This window comes from Equus przewalskii, unplaced genomic scaffold (genome assembly GCF_037783145.1).
Source record: "Equus przewalskii isolate Varuska unplaced genomic scaffold, EquPr2 ChrUn-13, whole genome shotgun sequence".
NCBI classification, from domain to species: Eukaryota; Metazoa; Chordata; class Mammalia; order Perissodactyla; family Equidae; genus Equus; species Equus przewalskii.
The window spans coordinates 3,098,399-3,108,407 of NW_027228750.1; the positions used below are offsets into that span (position 1 = coordinate 3,098,399).

Here is a 10,009-nt window from a genome sequence, read left to right on the forward strand (position 1 = left end):
CAGTCTGTGCCTCAGGACTTAGTAGGTGTGACAGCATGTGCAAGGGGCAGGTGTGACACAGGGAGTGGTCAGTCCTGGAGATGGTTGTCAAGAAAAAGAGGGGAGGAGGCCGGCCCAGTGGCCCAGCGGTTAAGTGTGCACGTTCCACTTCAGCAGCCCCAGGGTCCCCCAGTTCGGATCCTGGGTGTGGGACGCCATGCTGTGGCAGGCGTCCCACATATAAAGCAGAGGAAGAAGGGTATGGATGTTAGCTCAGGGCCAATCTTCCTCAACAAAAAGAGGAAGATTGGCAGCAGATGTTAGCTCAGGGCTAATCTTCCTCAAAAAAAAAAAAAGCTTGGAGGGATGACTGTGAAATGTCTCAAACTATCAATAGGTATTCTGCTGTGAGATGTTGGGATGAGCTTAGAATAACTTTTGTATATTTAATATGGTAGGGATTCTTCTCCTCGCCCTCCCCACCCCAAAGTGTCATTAAATTAATGGTGCATCTTACAGTCAAGGAAATAACAGTGATTAGTAGTTGAAATGGAAAGAATAAATAAGATTGTCCAGGCAGGGCAAGTAGAAGTGTACTGAGGTGGGTAGCCTGTTGGTGGTGGGCAGTCAGCTGTGTCATGGGAGTCAGCCCAATACAGCAGTTTTTGTAGCAGAAAATGAGCATAAATTAATAGCTCCAGACAGTTGGTCATAACCACCACACCCTCTGCGTAGCCCTGACTACCAAAGGATAAAATGTTTCTAACTAAAGAAACATAGCACCTGCAGCAGACCAGCACAATCTGTGAATTCATGACTCTGGAATCTGATGATGCATTTACTATAAAAGGTATTTATTTGCCAGAGTGAGTAACCTTCTATACAGGTAAGGCTTTTGCCCCAGCCAATTGTTCTCAACTTGGTTAGTCTACGGGCTTGCCTGGGGCGGGAAGCCTCACCCTCCAGCATCTCCGATCCACACCCATCCCCAAGGAAGTGAGTCCCGCTAAGGGTTTCCTTGCCAGATTGTAGTGACTCTCAGAGGCTGTGGTCACAACAGCCAGCCATTATTGTCTCTTGATTACACGTGTCTGTCTGCAGACACATTGCCCCTGAAAACCCCATGAGGATCCTCACTCTTCCCACCAAACAGGTTTTCCTGTGGAGATCAGTAAGGTCATGTTATTTTTGAGTTGAGAATGGAAATGCTATAAGGTCCCAAAATGAATTTGTGGATTGTTCTAAGATTCATCCAGACCTGGTATGTTAGCCCTGCCACCTCCACCAGCCCATACACACACACAGTCTCCAGGTGGCCCTCACCCTACTTCAGCCCAGTGGCAGGGGAAAGAGTGTGTTCCATGGCAATATTTCATTCCACTAATCACTTTCGTTAAAATAGTCCTTGTTTTGTTTCCAGGTGTCTAGTTCCCCTATTGAAGTTAAACAGGGGAATGTTAATCAAAAAGAAATTTAAGATTTAATCAGAGAATTAGAGAATGGAATTAAGAGTTAAAGAGGGAGGGGTGGGAGAGGAAGCCTTCATTTCCTGAGGAGTGAGAGTCATTCAATCCTGGTGAGGCCCTGGGGGAAGTTGTGGAATGCCCACTGACAAGCTTCAAAAAATGGTAAGGGGCCTTATCTGTTTGGAAAGGGTTAAGCATGAGCCTGCCAAGGGCTGTGCTCTGTGACCTCCAGCCTAGAAGCCTGAAATGGGAGATAGTGGAGAAAGTGTTCTCAGGTGACTAGAACCACCCCATTCCATTCCACCAGGCCGGAATCATCTCCCAGCATCCACCCTGTAGGGACAATGGGGTGAAAGAGTGTGAGGAGAAAATAAGAAAATAGAACAGGATGAAGCTTTTGCAATAAAAGCTCTCTACAAAAGTGAGGCAGGATTATCATGTTAAGAGTATACATGGCCCTTGGCCTGGAGGAGTTTATAATCTAGTTTAATGTATGGAAAGAAGGGGAGAAGACTGATGCCAGAAGAACAAAGGAAACTGAAAGAGAGGAAAGTAGATAAGAGAGGCAGAAGCCGTGGTGTGTAGCGTTCTGCAAATAAGCTATCATCTGGGCTGAAGATGCCCCAACATTACACGGAGCATACTTGTACTAAAAAAGTATTCCTTGTTTATCTGAAACTCAAATTCAACTGAGCGTCCTGTATTTTTATTTGCTAAATCTTGCCAACGCTCATCCAGAGAGGAGTTACCTTATATGGAAATAGGTTCTTCTGGAAAACTTGGAGAAGACAACAGGGAGCTCTGAGTAGTTATCTTCAGATTATTTTGAAGTTTTGCATTTCAGAGGAGGAACAGACTTGCTTGAGGGGGGTGGGGGGAGTTATGTTGAGTCACCGGGTAGAAATTGCCAAGAGACAGAATTGGCCTCGTTTGGATAACCAGAGTCAACTCGTTGATGAGGGAGCTCCGTTATTTGGTGAGACCCTTTCCTTTCTAAAAAGCTTTCAGCATTCAGAGGTTAAATGCCTGCCTACCTGTAGGGTGGCCGTTGGGAAATTTATTAGGTTGGGCCCTAGACAAGCTGATTTTGAAGGAAGTCCTTTTCAACCTCACAATTGTCTGCTTTATCCCAGTCCAGCCAACTCTCTTCCAAAGTTAAATCTTTATCTGTGCTGCTGCTCTCTTCTCCAACTCCCAACCGTTTGGGCTGGGCTGGCTGTATGCCCTGCAGTGTTGCAGAAGAGAGGGAGGTCCTATGCAGGTACCATGGCTTTATTCTGAAAAGCCAGGATTACTACCCCTGCACCTACCTCCTCTCTACTGGAGAGGGCTCCTAGGTTTATTATTCTAAAGCCAAGCCGTCATTTTTGGTAGACATCTCCCCAGGTTTACCCACTTTTAGCTCACAATCACCCTCAGCAAGTCACTTAGCAGAGGGGTACATTTTGCAACTTTGTCTGTCTTGGAAGGTGCCACGGAGTGGCATTTTGCCAGCCAGCCACTTCGAGGTACTTTACTGAATGGCTTTTCTTCCCTCACTGGAGAAGCAGGGTTTGTAGCCCCTGGTTAATATTTTTTTCCTGGGCTAAAATTGTTGTATCGTGTTTTATGATATAAAGTTTGTGGGGTCCTGATCACCCATTTGCCTCTGAGTTAGAAAGAATGCATCAATACTTTCTGAGGAGAATCTTGGGCGCCCTGCCCGTGAAAACCCTGGAGGTCCCCTTCCGAGCCACGGCCCGTGTCCTGGTGTGGCCCCAGCATTGCACCAGAGGATGGCAGACCTGCCCCACCTGGGCCGATTGATGAGAAGAGCAGGCGGTTTTGTGCTTAACCAGCCACCTGGAAAAGCCACCATCCAGATGGTGATTTCAAACTTAGAGCTCCTCAATATTTTTAAAAGCTCAGCCGAGAGAAACAATATTTATGGAAGATTACCTGAAGTAAACACAGTCTGTACATTCTTCTAGCTACCCTAAGACCTACCCCTGAATTATGAATTAAGTAGACCATCAGTGGCCTTGATACTTGGCTATATCATATCGGCACCCCATAAAGTTGCTTTTACGGAATTGCATTTTGTTATGATGCCATCAGTCTGTACTGAGGGATGTCCTAAGAAACAGCCCTGTGCACTTTGTCATTGTGTTTCCTGGAAGGACAGCTTTACAGATGCTCTTCATTACATCAGGCAGCAGCCTCTCTACTTACGACTCATGGAGAAATTTTATTCTGTCTCAATACTACAAATAGTTGTGCTTTTCCTTAGCAGCTGACTTCTTTTTACCTTATGGACTCTCTAAATTTTATAACTGGCAGTGCTCTTCTTTTCATGGTAGTGATTGGAAAGCTTCTGTCAAATCTGGGGCCCCCCTCTAGCAAATGAATAGGGCTGAGAACATGGATTTTGAATAACCTCACTTCCAGCTCCTCCTTACCTTGCCACTGTTATTTTCCCTTTCCCTCATCTTACCTTTCATTTTCATTTCTATTATATTCATGCCAATGCACAATGTAGAAGCAGGTTTCCTATCCTCCCTACTGTAAAATTCTATTCCCCACCTCCTGCCCCTCAAGAGACATTTTAAATTCTAACTCCTCATTTGCAGATTAAATACAATGAGGTAATAATACAATGGACTCTGCTTCCAGAGAATGTGATTAGGCTGTGTCAGCCGCCCTTGAACTCGAAGCCCAGTGTGATAAGAGAAGGGACTGCAACCCGTTAGAGTCACAGGAGATCTTCAAGAAAGAACATGGTTTCCAAGAGCACCAGGCAGCTGCCTCTCCCCAGAAAAGTGCACTGGTCGTCTGTCTGCACTGGTTAGCAAATATTAGAATTAGCTTGCTTTCTCTAAGCATACAATGGGTGGTCGGAGTGGTCTGAGAGCGTCCTGGGCAGATGGAGGGTGTTTTCCCGTGGACTCTATGTAATCAACGGCTCCAATGCCATGGTCCAGCCAGCACTGAACCACTCGTGTTCCCCATGCTCTGCTGTTTCTCACTTTTGAGCATTTGCTGCTGCCATGCCCTCCCTCAGAAATCCTTTCACTCCTCTTCACGTGGCCGCTCCTTCAGGTTAGCTTCCCTTGAACGCAAAACCTGAGACACTGACTTGGGTGTGAGTCATCTATTTGGGAAGTGATCTCAGAAAGCAGTGGTGAGGGAGCAAGGCAAGTCAGTGAAAGGAGAAAGTCAATAAAGTGTGTGTATCCAGAGGGCCAACTGTATAGAATGTGCCTCAGACTATCCCCCAGGGGACAGAAGGCTCAGGCACTTACTGTCTGGTTCTCCCACCTCCACAGCTGTGGTTGGCTCAGAAGGGTATGAACTCTTCCCCACCTCTGGTCTGCACCTGTCCTAGCCTAGAGTCCTCTTGCAGGCAGGTGCAGAGACTCAGATGTGCTTGAGGTGGGCCCCTAGCAGTATGCGCTGAAGCGTCCTCCATGGCTTTGTGGAAACCCCAAGAGGAGCCAGGGGATGCAACAGTGACATCTGCTGCAACTACTCATCCTCCTCCGAGAGCCCTCCCTATTTCCCCAGGCTGGTGTCCACCCCTGCCCCTTGCATATCTCTAGCTCTGCCTTTAACGCATGTGTCTTATAGTTACACAACCGTCCTGTATTGATGTCTGTCTCCCCCACTAGAATGAGAGTAGAGGCTGTGTTCCACTCAGCTTTGTATCCCAGCAACCAGCACGGTGCTCGACACATAGTAGGTCCGCTCCATAAATGCTTCAGCTCCAACTAGTGCAGTTTTATCTCTTTTACCTATCAGAGAGCCACATAAAATTTTACTTGGGGAAAAATAACCCAAAACCATTTATCTAGTCCAACCCTCTCATCTTACAGATGAGGCATCTGAGGCCCAGAGAGCCTGAGTAACTTGTGCAAGATTACACAGTTTATTAAAGTGATGATGAAATATTAAAATGATCCCACAAAGTATGCCAAATGTAGACAAGGGAGCCGACTGGAGTTACAATGTGAATTATTAGCACTTCAAATGGAGGGTATGACCACCTCTGTGCTGGATTTCCAGCAGGAAATTGCTTAAAATAAATTAACTTGGAAAGTTCCTGAGCTCTGATTAAAGAGGCAAATGGCTTGAATGAGGCTCTCTCTTCTAGGAGAAGAAATTCGCCCTCTGTAAACACATTTTCAGGTAATGTACCAAGGACTTTGAATCAGAATGAACTTGTTTAGCATTCTCTTCCTCCAACCTTGTTCGTCTGACAGTGGCAGCTGTAGGGAGGGTGACATTTGTGTTTTTAATAAAAAATGAGATGTGGATGGTACTACTAGCTTAATACATTGCAAAAGACCCCTGCCAGCCCTTGCCTTTACCTGTGCCGCCTACTACCACGAGACCATCCTTCTCTTGCAACCTAGGGCACATGTGTGATATGCAGAATGCCAGGGATGGTCACAGATTATGATGAAAACCAAGAAGAATAAAAGGTTACCTCTCCTCACTGGGTGCTAGTATAAAAAAAACAGTGAAACCCTTTGGGTGGGGGTGGGGGGGTGCCATGTAAGTCATGGGAACTGGTCATTCCTGCAAAATGAGAGAGTTAGGATTTATTGGAACAGATTTACTTGGACTAAACTTTTCTTATTTGCCCAGACATGAGTCAACATTATTCTAGAAAAGAAGGCTGGTATAGTGTTTCCAGGGTCCGTGATACCATGACAAGAGAGAACTTGGTGAGTGTCCAGCGGACACCTGCTCCTCATCTGTGTGGCCTGCTCTCAGAAGTTTTCCTTCAGACACTCATCTGAGCCAAAAGCTCCAATAGTCAAATGATGAAGAAAGAAGAGGTGATGTTTTTCTTCAGGCGATTTTGAATAAAGATTAAGAGAGCTGAACTGGAGTCACACCGCGTAGATGAACATTCTGGTTCTGCCACTTACAGAAGCTATCTGACCTGGCGCATGTTATTTAACCTCTCTGGGTCTCAGACTCACATCTGTAAAATGGGGACAATCATAATATCTATGACAAAGCATTGTTTTGGGGATAATTGAGAAAAGGTAAATAATACATTTTCTGTGGTAGAAGCTGTTGGCTTGTCACTCAATGTTGAGCGTCCCCACCTCCGCCCTCACCATGGTAGACAACCAGCTGCCTACCAAAATGTGTGCCCCATTCCTCAGTGTGGAATTATCACCAGGAATCGGCTCTCCTGCTAGGGACCATATTTCCAGCTCCCTTTCCATCTGGATGTGGCTACATGACTAGGTCTTTTCAGTGAGTGTGAGCAGAAATTTCACGTGTAACTTTGAGGGGAGCAGGTTAAGAAGTAGTTATGTGGCTTCTTCATACTCTCTTCCCCTGTCTGCTGGTTGGAAGCACAGGCCTAAGATGACAGAGCCATAGATGGGGAAGAAACAAGAGTCCCAGAATCTCTACATGGAGGAAAGCTTTGATGGTGGTAAGTCACTGAAATGTGGGGGCTTACTTGTTACAGCTGCCACAGTTTCCCTCACAACAGAACCTCACCGTTGTTGAGGAGTCTATGCACCTCTGTTGAGCCATGTGCCTCGTATGAGGCTGGCTCCATCCCCAGTTCCAGTGGGTCCTCCCTGATTGCTCTGCAGTCTGAGCTCTCTAAAGCTCTAAACTAGAACCCTCCTAAGTGTCATTCCCTTATCAGCGATTGGTTTAAAGACGAACACATGAGGAAATTCTGGCCAATGAAATGTGAGGGGAAGTCTTCTGGAAGAAGTTCTTGGAAAGGTCTTTTTTCTTATATTAATATAGCCACTCTTGCTTTCTCATGATTACTGCTTTTTTCTTGTTTCCGTTTTCTTTCTGTTATTATTTTTAAGCTTTATTGAGGTATCATTTACATACAATAAAATTCACGAATTTGAGTATACAGTTTGATGAGTTTTTACAAATCTAGACAGTCATGTAACCATAACCACAATCATGATAAAGAATATTTCCATGTCCCCAAAAGTTCCCCGTGCCCCTTTGTAGTCAATCCCCCTCCCTCCACACTCAGGCCCGGCAATCACTGATCTGTGCTATCTGTACTTTCTATCACTATACTTTTGCCTTTTCTAAAATTTCACGTAAATCGAATCATACAGAGATTGCCTTGTATGCCCGACTTCTTTCACGTAGCATAATGCTTTTGAGATTCATTCGTATTGTTGTACGTAGCAGCAGTTCATTCCTTTTTATTGCTGATCAGTATTCCATTATATAGATGTAATACAATTTATTTATCCATTCCACAGTTGATGTACATTTGGGTTCTTTCCATTTTTTGTGTATTATGAACAAAGGTACTATGAACATTTGCAAGAAAGTGTTTGTGTGGACATATGTTTCATTTCTCTTGGGAAAATACCTGGAGGTGGTATTATCGGATCATACATTAGGTTTATGCTTAAATTTATAAGACACTGCTAAACTGTTTTCCAAAGTAACATTTTGGAATATATCATTTGGTATTTCTACCCAAAACATATGAGAGTTTCAGTCCCTCCACACCCTTATCAACACTTGGTATCATCAGACATTTTCAATTTAAGCTACTCTAGTGGGTCTGTAGCAGAACCTTATTGTGGTTTTAATTTGCATTTTCCTGGTGACTAATTACGTAGAGTATCTTTTTATGCACTTATTTGCCATCTGTATATCTTCTTTGACGAAATGTCTGTTCAAATATTTTGCCCTGTTTTTCCTGAGGAAGATTCACCCTGAGCTAACATCCATGCCAGTCTTCCTCTATTTTTCAGTATGTGGGCCACCAGCACATCACAGCCACCAACAGAGCAGTGTAGGTCCATGCCCAGGAATCGAACTGGGGCCACTGAAGCAGAGTACATTAAACTTAAAGACTAGGCCACCAGGGCTGGCCCTTTTTGCCCATTTTTAATTGGGTTGTTCATCTTTTTGCTAATGAATTATAAGAGTTCGCTATATATTTTGAATATAAGTCCTTTATCAGATATGTCTTTCAGAATTTTTTCCAGATTCACGTTTGTATGGTTTATCGTTTTTCATCCTTTTACTTTTACATGTCTGTGACTTTATACTTAAAGTGCAATTTTTGTAGACAGTAGATAGTTTGATTTTGCTTTCTTATCTATTCTGACATTCTCTGCCCTGTAACTGTTTTCTATTTGTCTCATCTGTTCTTTTTCTGCCTTTATTTTTATTGAGTTTTATTTTGCTTTTTAGTATTCCATTTTATCTCTTCTTTTGGCTGTTAGCTACACCTCTTTGCATTTCTTTTTTAAAGTAGTTTCTGTGTTTTCAGTCTGCATTTTTAACTTGTCCTAGTCTACCTCATGGAAATAGAAGAGCCTTACAACACTGTAGTCTCCTCCTTTGTGCTATGGTTCATTAATTTTCTTCTACATGTGTTATAAATCTCAGACTACAATATTATTTTTGCTTTAAACAGTCAATTATCTTTTAAAGAAATCTTAAAATAAGAAACAATGTCATATTAATCTACACACTTACATTTCCAGAGCTCTTCATTTCCTTGTGTGCTTCCCAATTTCCATCGGGAATTGTTTTCCTTCTGCTTAAAAAACTTCCTTAACATTTCTTGTAAGGTACTGCTGCTGGTGACAAATTCTCCAGCTTTTGTTTGCCTGAACATGTCTTTATTTTGTCTTCCTTTTTGAAGGACACAGTTTCCCCTGGATATAGAATTCTAGGTTATAAAATTTCTTTTTCTTTTGGCACTTTAAAGATGTCATTTCATTGTCTTCTGGCTTGCAGTATTTTTGATAAGAAGTCTGCCATTGCTCTCATCTTTGTTCTCCTGGATACAATGTATTTCTTTCTCTGGCTACTTTTAAAATTTCCTCTTTATCACTGGTTTTCCGCAATTTTATTATGATGTGTTTTGCTGTGATTTTCTTTGTGTTTATCCTGTACAAGGCTAATTAAAATTTTAAGACCTGTGGTTTATAGTTTTCATCAAATTTTGAAAAATTTTGGCCGCTATTTCTTCAAATATATTTTTTTGCCCCACTTTTTGTCCTTCTAAACTCTGATTATTTGTATGTAAGTCACTTGATATTATTCCATAGGTCACTGTAGCTCTACCCATTGTTTGAAAAACTTTTTTTGTCTGTGCTTCAATTTGGATAGCTTTTATTGCTATGTCTTCATGTCACTGATCTTTTCTTCTGTAGTGTTGATTATGCTGGTAAGCTCATCCAGTGAATTTTCATTTCAGATATTGTATTTTCAGCTCTAGAAGTTCCATTTCATTATTTTTGTAGTTTCCATTTATGTCTTCACTATCTTCATGTTTTACCTTGAATTCTTGGACATATTTATAATATCTATTTAAATTCCTTTTTTGAAAATTCTACCATGACTGTCACTTTTAAGTCTGTCTCTATTGACTGATTTTTCTTTTAGTTAAGAGTCATATTTTTCTGTTTCTTTGCATGTTTGGTAACTATTGGACACTAGGCATTGTGAGCATTTTACTGTCAAATATCTGGATTTTGTTGTCTTCCTTTAAAGAGTGATGGGCTTTGTATGGACAAGCAATTCAGCTTACCTGCTGCTAAGCTTGATTA

General features: G+C 42.6%; 1 long non-coding RNA gene across 1 annotated transcript; it reads left to right on the top strand.

Moving 5' to 3' along the window:
* Positions 1–2,319: 2,319 nt before the first annotated feature.
* On the top strand, positions 2,320–9,379 carry LOC139081570 (uncharacterized). The gene is made up of 2 exons (XR_011536690.1): positions 2,320–2,421; positions 6,072–9,379. It is a non-coding gene; the product is annotated as an uncharacterized lncRNA (long non-coding RNA).
* The last annotated feature ends 630 nt before the right edge of the window (positions 9,380–10,009 follow it).